Source organism: Monodelphis domestica, chromosome 5, assembly GCF_027887165.1.
Source record: "Monodelphis domestica isolate mMonDom1 chromosome 5, mMonDom1.pri, whole genome shotgun sequence".
Classification (NCBI taxonomy): Eukaryota; Metazoa; Chordata; class Mammalia; order Didelphimorphia; family Didelphidae; genus Monodelphis; species Monodelphis domestica.
The window spans coordinates 155,734,697-155,746,961 of record NC_077231.1 but is presented as its reverse complement, the minus strand read 5'-3'; the positions used below and the strand labels follow the sequence as shown (position 1 = coordinate 155,746,961).

The 12,265-nt window shown below is 35.7% G+C and overlaps 1 protein-coding gene across 2 annotated transcripts in view; it reads right to left on the bottom strand.

Annotated features, from left to right (window-relative positions):
• Positions 1-802, bottom strand: part of SEMA3A (semaphorin 3A) — a 657,947-nt gene extending 657,145 nt beyond the window's left edge. The window contains exon 1 of one of the 2 annotated variants that reach the window (XM_007504009.3): positions 430-802. The gene's annotated coding sequence lies outside the window, so the exon portion shown is untranslated. The remainder of the gene's footprint in view (positions 1-429) is intronic. The other variant, XM_056799471.1, reaches the window with a different exon arrangement.
• Between the last annotated feature and the right edge of the window lie 11,463 nt (positions 803-12,265).

The window sequence follows — 12,265 nt, the reverse complement described above, 5'->3', positions numbered from 1 at the left end:
AGCTGAAATTGCTTAAGAAAAAAGGGTTTTCCCCTCTTCCTTTTCCAAGCTTGTGGTGTCGCGTCCCCCCCTCCCGCCCCCAGAACTGTGGCAAAGCACTTGCGATCATCATTTTTGACAGCAATAAACTGCATTTCCCCCAGAAATCGTGGTTAATATGATTGGCTACAGGCTCGAATTAGCATTATTATTAGCACCACATTTTAGTTGCGGGAGCTCCTCTGAATAAGGAAGTCGCTCAGTACGACTATTTAAGCTTGAGTGGCAGTGCCAGGGCACTGTGCAAAACGAAACCCAGGGAACTCCACAGGGTCATGAACACAGGCTGGATTCTGGTTCATTTCTGTGCAGCCTTTAGAGAGTTGCTTCAAAGTAAACACCCTTAATTAATTCCCAAGTAAAATAAGTAAAGACGAATTTTCCACTTACTGTGTGCTGGGCTTTGTCCATGCGCTGGAGAAGCAATGAAAAGGAGGGGAGACAGCTTTGCCGTTCTCACCTGGCTCCAGGTTGCTTTGTGAATTAGTCATAAATGTAAGCTGTGAGGAGCTTATTGACTTTGTAACTGTACAATGAGCAACCCATCTCGCTGCTGCTAGACAACCCTTCAGGACAAAATGCTAAACTTCAGCATAAGAGCGCAGCATCTATTACCCCTGAGGCTCTACCATTTCACCTACACCTGGGCGGATCTATCAAGCTTCATCTCTATTAGAGAGATTTGACTCTGTGGTTTAAGAGGGGAAGAAAAAAAAAAAGCTTGCCGTTGTCACACTTGTTTCCTATTAAAGAGCCTTACGGTGGATTGAGTAATTGTGTACGAAGGTAGTCTGGCTGGCAGATGTGCGTAGCCCCAGCGGAGCACTAGATTCAAGGCAGATGGGTTGTACCAGGGCGCAAACAACATTGAGAGAGAGAGGCATGATTAAAACAGCAGGCCTCTGTTTTATAGCGCTGGAAGTGGGGTACCATTAAAAGCTCTTGGGACCCAAAGCTCCCCAAATGGCATTTCTCTGTAGCAAGCAAGACCATAAAATCAATTAAAAAAAAAAATGAATGGTCCAACCGAACTAGTTGTAGAGATTGGTATAATATACTTTAGCCATTAATGAATGATAGATAAAAATAGTTGCCCCCAACCCCCAACCCCGGCTTTTTTGTGCATACTAGTGAAATTAATTAAATCTCCTCAATCACTAGTCTTCTTGAGTTATTGATAGTGCTACTGTGATGGATTTGAAACACATTCCCCCATTCTGCCTATAAGTCAGGGTTATCTTTTTAATCTGAAATAAATTGCTTTAAGGAGATTTACACTGTCGAGTTTGACTTTTCAGTTTCAAAGGAGAGATTCAAGTTGACATGTAATTTCTTTTTGGAGGGGGTCGAAGCAAATTTACCAGAAAGAAATCTGGGTTTAGGGGGCTTTTCTTATTTGTTTTTATATCACAGGAATCTTCTCTGAAGTGGCCTAACCTTTTGGAACCCTTAGAATCTCTTTGACAACATTTTCTATAGCACCTAACTAGGTTTAAGTCTCCATTGAGATTTAGAGTAGGAGGCATCTAAATCAGCAGTTCTCAACCTCTCAATTTGTAGCAATGAGAATACATAATGCATATCAGGTATTTACATTCCGAATCATAACTGTAGCAAAATTACAGTTTTGAAGTAGCCACCAAAATAAATAATTCTTTGGTTTGGGGTCACTGCAACATGAGGAACTGTATTGCGGGGTCAAGGCATTAGAAAGGTTGAGAACCACTGATCTAAATAGCCTGAATATCGGCAGATTTGATTTCAGTAGTCAGTACTGGCTATTGTTTTCTTTGATATCTTTCCATCATAAGGGAGTTAATCTCCCTCATGGAAGGGATCTAGTCTTATAGAAATAGTGGAGTAGGACTTAAAATGGTCCTTCATAAAGCAGGAAAGAAAAAATATTTATCCTTTCTTTTTAATAATTGTATCAAGCCACTCTGAAATGGTTAACTGAATTGGTGAGGAGGTTGTATGAGATTGAGGCTCAAGTACTGTGCAAATGTTAAAGCACTAATTAAATCTAAACTAATAATTTTAGTAGAGTTAGCAATAGCAACAACACCCTCAGTGGTAGGAAAAGGAGTAGGAATACCACCCTGTGAGGTATAGTTGGAACAAGAAGCCCTCAAAACAAGCAGAATGGTAATGTCCTGGAAATGAATTTGGATTAATACAATGGAGAGATTTGAGTTCAGCTCTAATATTCACTTGTTGAGACACTGGGAAATCATATTAATTCTCTGGTTCTCCTTGTTCTTATCTGTCAAACAAGGAGATGGGGATTGGAAAAGATATTCTAAAGACCATAGAAGTCCCTTCCAGTTCTTTAGTTCTCTGTTTAGAAGCAATGTGCTAAGGTGTTATGGGTTAGTCTAATGCTCTCATTTTATAGAAACTAAGGAAAAAAGAAGGCAAATAAAAATTTGTCACAGATCATAGCTAATTTACAAGCACTTGAAAAAAATGCCCAACACTTAAAAAATAATTCTGATTAAAACAACACATCACTGAATCCTATAATAAAGTCCATTGGTCATAACATTAGTCTTTGGGAAAAAAAGATAGAAACTGGGAATCTTGATTCACAACCTTATATACATCTGTTAGAACAAAGTTCATGTCTTGGTCCATAACATTTTATGTTCCCTTAGCTATTTTGAAATTTCACTGTGAATGGATTTTTCCTTTCTTCAACTGAAGCTTAACTCAGCAGAAAAATTGTAATATCCTGTAAATGAAAGTGATGACAAAACAACTTCACTTAGGAAAGTAAAACTTCTTTTGGTATCCCCAGCACTTAAGTTAGTGCCTGGAACGTAGAAGGGGCTTAATAAATATTGATTGACAGGAGGGAAACATAGATTTAGAAAAGAGCCTTCTAAATCATATATAATCTTCAAAATTACAATAAAATGAAAACTTGGAGTGAGGGGAATTACCAAATGCATTGGGACAAAAATTTAATTCTAATGTTTTCAAATAATTAGAAAGCCTAAAACTTCATGTTATGTATCTGATTGCATTGTCTCATATGTTTGAGCCCTTTTGCTAACGATTATATAAAAATATAGGAAAAGGATAGAGAATAAAAGGACATCTTGGACATCTCAACTAATTTAAAAATATCAGGTGTGAAAGTGTAAGCTTATAACCAAAAGCATTATAATGAGACAGGTATGAAAAAGATGATTGGGGTGGGGGAAGAGCTAAAGTGTGAGAAAAGTGGGAATTAACAAACCAGGAAGTACAAAGCAAAAGAGGGAGACAATAATAATACAAGAAAAAAGAAAGATGGAGATTTAAATTTGGCCCAAGGGACCAATGCAACTTGAGAAGGCCTAAATAATCTGCAACTACTGTCTTTGTATGACTGCAATATGAGGAGAAAGCTTGTTAAACAACTTCTGGTTATCTTAGATCTGTAGTGCATATATATCTATCAAAGAAGGTACAAGAAAGGTATGTGAATCCTCTAAAAGAAAATCTTGCCTTAGCAGGAACATATAGCTGCAGGGGAAGTAAAATACATAAGAATAGTTCCCCTTAATTCATTTAAAAAGGTTATAGATAAAGTAAATCACTTAAAGTTTGCTTTGTTATCACCTGAGATCTGCTGGTAACTTAAACCAAAAAAGGACATTTTGAGATCTTAGAATGTTGATGACTTAAAAAAAATCATACTTTTGAATTGTATAGTTTCATTCAAAATGATATAAAGACATTTTTGAGTGGGTGATATTTTTATTCTGGCTTAAAATGGGACACCCAGGAAAATTCCCAACCTGTAATGTCTTTGGGAGTTGTGTAGTCTAAGTTTGAGACTACAGTTTGTATAAGATTTGGAGAAACACACAGACTTTATTTTGATTTATTTCTAGGTTTATTCACAACTCATCATGCAGGCATACACTCAAGAGAGTATTTCAGGGTAAAAGCTATCTAATTTATGGACCCATGCTACACTGAAGACTATTTCCCCTTAAATAGAACAATGCAAAATTTTATCATCAACTCTCTCAAAGACCCTTTTATTTGAGAAATGGGCAAACATGCTATTGATTTTACTTGCTGTGACATCAGGCAATTAAAAATTATCGACTTCTATAAACTACAAAAGTTTTGTGTAATCCCCATTTAATTTTATTTTACTTTAAGGAAAAGAAAATCCACATATTTCTGACTGTTTTACTTTTAAGTCAGCAGAATATATTATAGAGCTATCTGATATGAAAGGGGGGAGGTTTTTTTTTTAGTGTGGTTTAGGATTTTTTTCTTCAAAAGTAGTATCTAAATTTTTCTCATCTACATTCCTCTTTTTTTCTCACACTATTCTTTGTTGTGTTACTCTGCCTTCTATGCAGAGTAGATTATTTGCCAACCCTAGAGTATGTCTTTGGGTTTCCCATCACAAAATTCTGTTTCTAGAATTTTTTCTTCCCTTTCCCCAATCTTGCCACCTATTAACCTATTAATATTTTTAACTATTCTACTGGGTTCAACCTAAATACTATTTCTTCCTTAGAATTTAGATATTTTCCCCAGCTAGTAATGATCTCTCCTTCAGAAGAGAACTAATCAATTAACTTAAGTTTAAAAAAAAAAAAAGGAAGCAGAAATGTGCATAAGATTGAAGCAAGGCCAGGTGAAAGAAGTTGAAAAAATAATTGTGTGGCAAGGCCATGTTAAAAAAATACTGCCATAAATGTGAAAGGTAAGAATGTGCTGAGGCTGCTGAGAAAGGGCAAAATACATCTGTTTAATTTTTTAAAGAAAAAGTAGATTAAAAAAGTGGATCAGAAAAAGGGAATAGGAAATTTGCTCATAGTAGAAGGGATGATAATAACTGACAACAGAGAAAGCAGAGCAGTTCAAGTTTGATGCAGTTTTCCTTTTTTTGTCTAAAGGACAATGCCCACACCAGTGAGAATTACAGAATAGATGACTGAGAGAGATCATGCAAAGTATCAAGATAGTTAGAGAACACTTAGATGAATTCATGTCAGCTGGCCAGGGGCTTAAAGAACCCAAAAATGTGAATGCTGAATTATCATCAGGGATATGTGTAAAGTTATAGAAAACAAGAGAATAACTCCAAAGTTGAAGGAAAGCAAAAGTTGATCTATTTCTCTAAAAATTAAAGAGAACAAAATCTATAAAATATAAATCAGTGAACTTAATTTCAAATCATAGAAGAATTCTAGAATGTATTACTGAAGCGATGGGGGCAGCAGTTGGCATCTTAGTGAATACAATTCCAGGTTTGGAGAAAAGAAGTCCTAGTTTCAAATGTGACCTCAGATATTCCCTAGCTGTGTGAGCCCAGGCAAGTAGCTTCACCTCAGTTACCTAGCCCCTATCACTGAATTGAATCTAATAAAATGCATGTCATAGGAACAAATACAGGATTTTGCACTTAACAACATGCCTACTTCAACAACATAAGGCAGGGGAGGCATGGCTAAATAACAGTTGTACAGAAGATATGAGATCCTCTGCTAATTTTTCTCAGTTGCATTTTACTCTGGTTAATCTGTACTTTATAGTATGGCACTCTTGGCCTAGTGGTTGGCATCTCTGCTTTGGTGAACCATAAGCTTCACAGGAGTTATCAGTATAATATGGAACCCAAAAAAGCAAATATGATCCTGTGTTGCATTAGGGAAAGTCTCACAGTACTCTGCCTTCATCAGTCTACATCTGGAGTATTGTGTTCAGTTCTGAGCACTGCGGTGTAAGGATACTGATATTCTGGAGAATGTCCAAAAGCAGGGTAGTCAGGGTAGTGTAGGGCTTTGAATCCATGAAAAAAGAATGGCTTTAAAGAACTGAATATATTGAGCCTGGAGAAAAGAAAAATAGTAAGGGTGTGTTCATAACTGCATTCAACTTTTTTTAAAGAGTAAAAAGTTACAAGAGAAAGCAGAAATGATACTTGAAAAAAAAAAAAAAGATTGGAAGGGCTGTTATGTAGATGATGATTTCAATATATTTGGCTCTAGAGGCAACCCAGAGAAATGATATCAAGGCAAAAATACTCAGAGATTACAAAAGGGGGATGAGTGGTCTTGAGCAGGGAGAGGGTGGCATGTCCCTCTAAAAAAATTGTGAAGCAGAAACCAGTTGACTACTTGTTGAATATATTATCCTGGAGATTTTTTAAATAAGGATTAGCCTTGATGGCCACTGAGATCTATCTAAACTATTATTGTGATCCTGTGAAGATGTAGTACAGTGCACTCCTTTTGTTCATTCAACAATATTTTAATCTCAGATTCAGCAATTACCTGAAATCAGGGATAAAGGAAAAGAATATATATGCTCCAAAATATTTATAGCAGCTCTTTCTGTGACTGTAAATAACTGGAAATGTAGGGATACTTATCAAATGGGGAATGGATTCCAAATTGTAACTTATTATTGTGATGGAATGTTTACTTCACTGTGAGAAATAATGAGCGGATTAATTAAAAAAACAAAACAAAACAAAACTTGGAAAGTACTTCATGAGATGGTGAAGAGTGAAATAAATGGAACATAGGGAACATAATCTATAGCTACAGATTTAACATTTGAAGAATAACTTTGAATCTTCATACCCAAGACAATGAACTGAAAAATGGTAACCAGAAAGACAAAATCTATATATCACTGTTTTTGTCTAATGATGCCTTCTATGATGTGGGGAGGGATAGAAGAAGCTGGGAGACTTGTCAATAAATTCCATTAACAAAAATTTAAAAATAAACTAAAAACAAAAAAAACACAATGTGATAATTTGTGTTAAATTTAATTTTAAGCAAAAGGCTATATGGGGCATCTGAGTGGTACAGAGGATATTACCAGGAAGACTCATCTTCCCTGAATTCAAATATAGCCTCAGATACTTATTAGTTCTTTGACTGGTCAAGTCACTTAACCCTATTTGCTTCAGTTTCTTCATCTGCAAAATGACCTTGAAAAGGAAGTTGCAAACTTCACAAATACAATTGCCAGGTAAATACAAAATGGGGTGATGAAGAGTCAGATATGAGTGAAACCACTGAAAACAATAAGTGAAACATGAGAACTAATGAGAATACTAAGGAATGGAATGTACAAAGAAAAGTTATAAAGAACCTGGACAGAGAGTCACCCAAGGGGGTGAGAGATGCAAAGTAGAGCCATAGAAAGCTCAAATATCTTTGAGAATCCTCTCCAACTAACCTTAAAAGAACACTTGAAAATGAATACCAGAGAGACAGCACCTACAAGGGTATTTAGTGAAGCAACTTTCTGCAGAAAACCACTTGGAAATTAGGCAGAGAGAGTCTGGTTCATTGGGATGAGATAGGAAAACAGCCCTCAACAAGTCCACACAGTCCAGAGCAAGGTGGCAGCAGGGAGTACCAGTGCAAACCAACAGCAAGCCCTCACATGCACACAACTCATGACTACTACTCAAAGTTCTGAATTTGGGCCAAACAAAATTTAAGACCCCAAGGCAACACCTAAGTCAACAGTAGCACCCCAAACCCTCCCCTTCAAATTCCAAGCCCTACCACAATCCTACAGTGAAGCCCCAATTACAACCACAGGGCTGTCTGTGATGATCCTGGCCTGTATAAGCCTACAGGGAATCCAAGCACCATTGTACAAGGCTGCAGCAAGGCCCCGATCCCCACTGCAGGGTTTTCCAGAGTATACCTGATTGATATGAGTCCAAAGTGATGCTTGGAATCCCTAACTAAGCCTGCAGTAAGGTCCCAAGCCCTAGCACAAGGGTGTCTGCAATGGACCTATTAGGTGCAAGCCCAAAGGGAGGTCCAGAGTGAGGACTCTCACAAAAGCACAAAGCAGTCTCTGGTATGTTTGGTTAGTATAAACTCAGAGAGAGGCCCAAAGTCCAGAGGTGAGGTCCTGAGCCCCAGCCCAAGATAGCCCACAGTGCTCTGAGTCCTGAAAGCCATTAGCAGTCTCTGGGGAGACAGAATTAGCAATAGGAGGCAGCTTTCAGAGATTCCAGCCCTCAGGCCATCATATCACCTTGGAAAAACTGAAACTTATAGAAATTCAGATTTAGAGCTGAGGACAGCCACAAGGAAAAAACCTGAAGTTTAAGAAAGTTCTTTCTGTACCCTGAGAACAGAGATAACCTAAAAACTAAAAAAAAAAATTAAAAAGTTAAGAAAAAGCCTAGGAAAATGAGCAAACAGTAAAATAATACCAACAAGAAAAACACACAAACATGTATTATAGAGATGAATAGAAGCAAGACAGAGACTCAGAAGAGTACAATGAGATGAAAGCAGCTACAAACAAAACTTAAAAGAAAAAATGTAAATTGGTCTCAGATGCTCAAAGAGTTCAAAAAAGAATTGAAAAATCAAAGAAAAGAGCAAAGAAAAATGGGAAAGAGAAATGAAAGTGATTCAAGAAGAAAATAGCATATTTAAAAGAAGGATTAACCAAATGGAAAAGGGGATTCAGAAGATCATGGAAGAAAATAATCAATAAAAGTTAGAATTGACCAAGTAGAAGCTAATAACTTCATGAGACATAAAGAAACAATAAGCCAAAATCAAAAGAATTATAAAAAAGAAGTAAATATAAGATATCTAAATTAAAAAACAGCTAAAATGGAAAATAGATCAAGTAGATTTAACTTAATTTAATTAATTCAAGAATTAATGGATTACCTGAAAGTCACTTAAACATAAAACTACAATCATATGATATTCTTGAATAACAAGGTCAAATACAAATTGAAAGAATACACCAATTACCTCCTGAAATATATCTACAATAACTCACAGAAATATTATAGTTCTGAGGTTAAGGAGAAAATATGGTAAATAGGCAGATATAAATAATTCAAATATCATGGAATAAAAGTCAGGATTAAATAGGATGTAGAAGCTTCTATAGCAAAAGATTGGGAGGCTTGAAATATAATATTCTGGAAGGCAAAAGAACTCAGTTTACAATCCAGAATCATATACACAGAAAAACTGAGTATATTTTTCAGGGGGAAATAGCCATTTTTAAAAAAAGAAGGTTTCCAAGAATTGCTGATGAAAAAGCCAGATTTAAACAGACATTTTGGTGTTCGAATCCAAGACTCAGGAGAGACATAAAAAGATAAGAGAAAGAAAGAAAGAAAGAAAGAAAGAAAGAAAGAAAGAAAGAAAGAAAGAAAGAAAGAAAGAAAGAAAGAAAGGAAGGAAGGAAGGAAGGAAGGAAGGAAGGAAGGAAGGAAGGAAGGAAGGAAGGAAGGAAGGAAGGAAGGAAGGAAGGAAGGAAGGAAGGAAGGAAGGAAGGAAGGAAGAAAGAGAAATAAGTAAGGTCAAACTATTTATTTTCCTTTATTTGGAAGAAGATATTTATAACTCTTGAAATTTTTATCATTGTCTCAGCAGTTAGAGTAAACAAAGACAAAAGGTGGAGGAATAAGTTGATTAGGATGACATGACATTCAAAAGAAAAATCAAGGTAGGAAAAAAGATAATTCCACTGAGGGAAAAAGTGGAGGGAGAGATAGAAAGGGGATAAACTACCTCTACTAACTAGGCACGAAAAATTATTACAGTGGAGAGGATGAGGGTGGTGACTATTTAAAACTTGCTCTCACTCTAATTGGCCCTGAGAGGGAATAAAAAATATACTCATTTGGATATAGAATTCTATCTTACCCTATAGAAAAGAAGGAATGGAATAAGACAAGGGAAAGGTGATAGAAGGGGAAGGGGTGAAATAGGGATTTGTGATTAAAAGGAAAACACTTATGAGCAGGGACAGAATGAAAGAAGAGAAAAAGAGAATGATTAGAAGGTGAAAATAAGATAGAGAGGAATATGTAGTTGGTAATCATAGCAGTGAATGTGAATGGGATGAATTCATCTATGAAATGGAAGTAGATAGCAGAATGGATTAAAAAACAGAATCCTATGATATGTTGTTTAAAAGAAACACATTTGAGGCAGTGAGTCTCATACAGAGTAAACATAAGGAGTTGGAGCAGAATCTATTTTGCTTCAACTGATGTAAAAAAACAAAACAAAATAGGAGTAGCAATAGATCTCAGACAAAGCTAAAACAAAAATACATTTAATTAAAAAAGAAAAGGGAGGAAATTTTATCCTGATAAAAGATATCAAAGACAATAAACTAATAACAATATTAAAAATATATGTATAAAATCATATAGCCTCCAAATTTTTAAAGGAAAAATTAAATTTCAGGAGGAGATAGATAGTAAAACTACACTAGTGGGAGATGCCAAATACCTTCTCTCAGAATTAGATAAATATAGAGAAAAAATAAACAAGAAAAAAGTAAATGAAGTGAATGAAATTTTAGAAACATCAGGTTTAACACATCTTTGGGGAAAATTGAATGGGGATAGAATGGAATATAGATCTTTTCCAGCAGTATATGGCACTTATAGAAAAATTCACCATGTACAAGGGCATAAAAACTTCACATCGAAATGCAGAAAAGCAGAAATATTAAATGGTCCCTTTTCAGATCACAATACAACAAAAATTATCACCAATAAGGATCAATGGAAAGATAAATTAGAAATTAATTGGAAATTATATAGTCCATCACTCTTTGCAAATGTTATGATGGTATAGTTAGAGAATCCTAGAAAACTAACTAAAAAACTAATTCAAATAACAACTTGAGCAAAGCTGTACAGTGCAAAATAAATTACCAGCATTTCTACATCTTACCAAAAAAGTCCAGCAGGGAGAGATAGAAAGAGTCATTTCATTTAAATAACTCTAGACAATATAAAAGTTAAAAAGACCCCAGCTTTTGGTATAAAAACTTAGTGTTTGACAAAAACTTCTGGGAACTGAAAAACAGTATGACATAAACTAGTTACAGATATCTGACTATCTTTACCAAGATGAAGTCAAAATAGGTATATGATTTAGACATAAATGATGACACTATAAGTAAATTGTGGAGAAGGAAAGAATTTATGACCCAACAACAGATAGAGAATATTAATAGATATATTGTAGCATAACAGGATGTTGGTATCTGGGAAGGATGATTGATGTATTGATATTGTATTACCAGACACATGGTCAGACCCCTTGGTGGCCATGCTGCCTCAGCTTGGAGTACATTCATTTGCAAAGCACAGTTAGATTAGGGCCCTCAGCTCAGAGTACTTTCATTTGCAAAGCTGAGGTTAACAGCCATGCCTCCTCTAGTACTATACTCATTTGCAAAGCCTGGGTTGGATTAATCTCCACCTCTTTGATCTCGTCATTGTCAATTCAACCAATGTTAAAACCTATATCATGTTATGCATTCCTTGATCCAAATTCCTAAAACCTTCAACAAATACTGGGGAACTAGCCGAAACTCTCTCTTACAAGCTCTCTTACTAGCCCTTTACTAGCTCTCTCTGACTAGCTCTCTAATTAGCTCTTTCACCCTTCACTTCCTCTCTCCCTCTGTTCCCTCCTCTCCTCTTACCTCTCTTGCTTCACTATATCTTTTTCATAGCGACGCTGTCGCCCCAGTGCCTCCATAGGAGGCACCAAGGAGTTGAGACTCCCCACTTTTTCTAGCGACACTGTTGCCCCCAAAGCAGACTCTCTTGTCTAGGAGTATCAAGGAGTTGATACTCCCCACCTATTCTCTTATTCCTCTTATTTCCTCGGAGTTCGTGTTACTCCCCATGTGTTTCTACTTCTGCCTTTGAGTCATTATTATTCTCCCATTCCCTTAGCCTCCTCTCCGCACCTCAGGTTATTACCCACAAATAAATATTATAGGACTCCTGCAGGGGGTCTCTCTATATATATCTATATATAGATATATATATAGATATATATATAATGAATAAATTTGATTATATTAAATTAATAAGGTTTTGTACAAGCAAAACCCATGTAACCAGGATGAGAACAGAAACAAATTGAGAAAAAATATTTTACAAAAAATTTCTCTAATAAAGAAATCATTTCTCAAATACATAGAGAATTAAATCAAATTTATAATAAATGAAGTCACTTCACAATGGATAAAGTGTCAATGGTATGAATTAGCAATTTTCAGATGAAGATATCAAATCAATAACCATATGAAAAAATGTTATAAATCATTCTTGCTTAGATAAATACAAATTAAAAGAACTCTGAGATACCACCTCATCTTTATAAAATTTGCCAATATGTCAGTAAAGGAAAGTGATAATGTTCCAGGAGATGTGGTAAAATTGAGA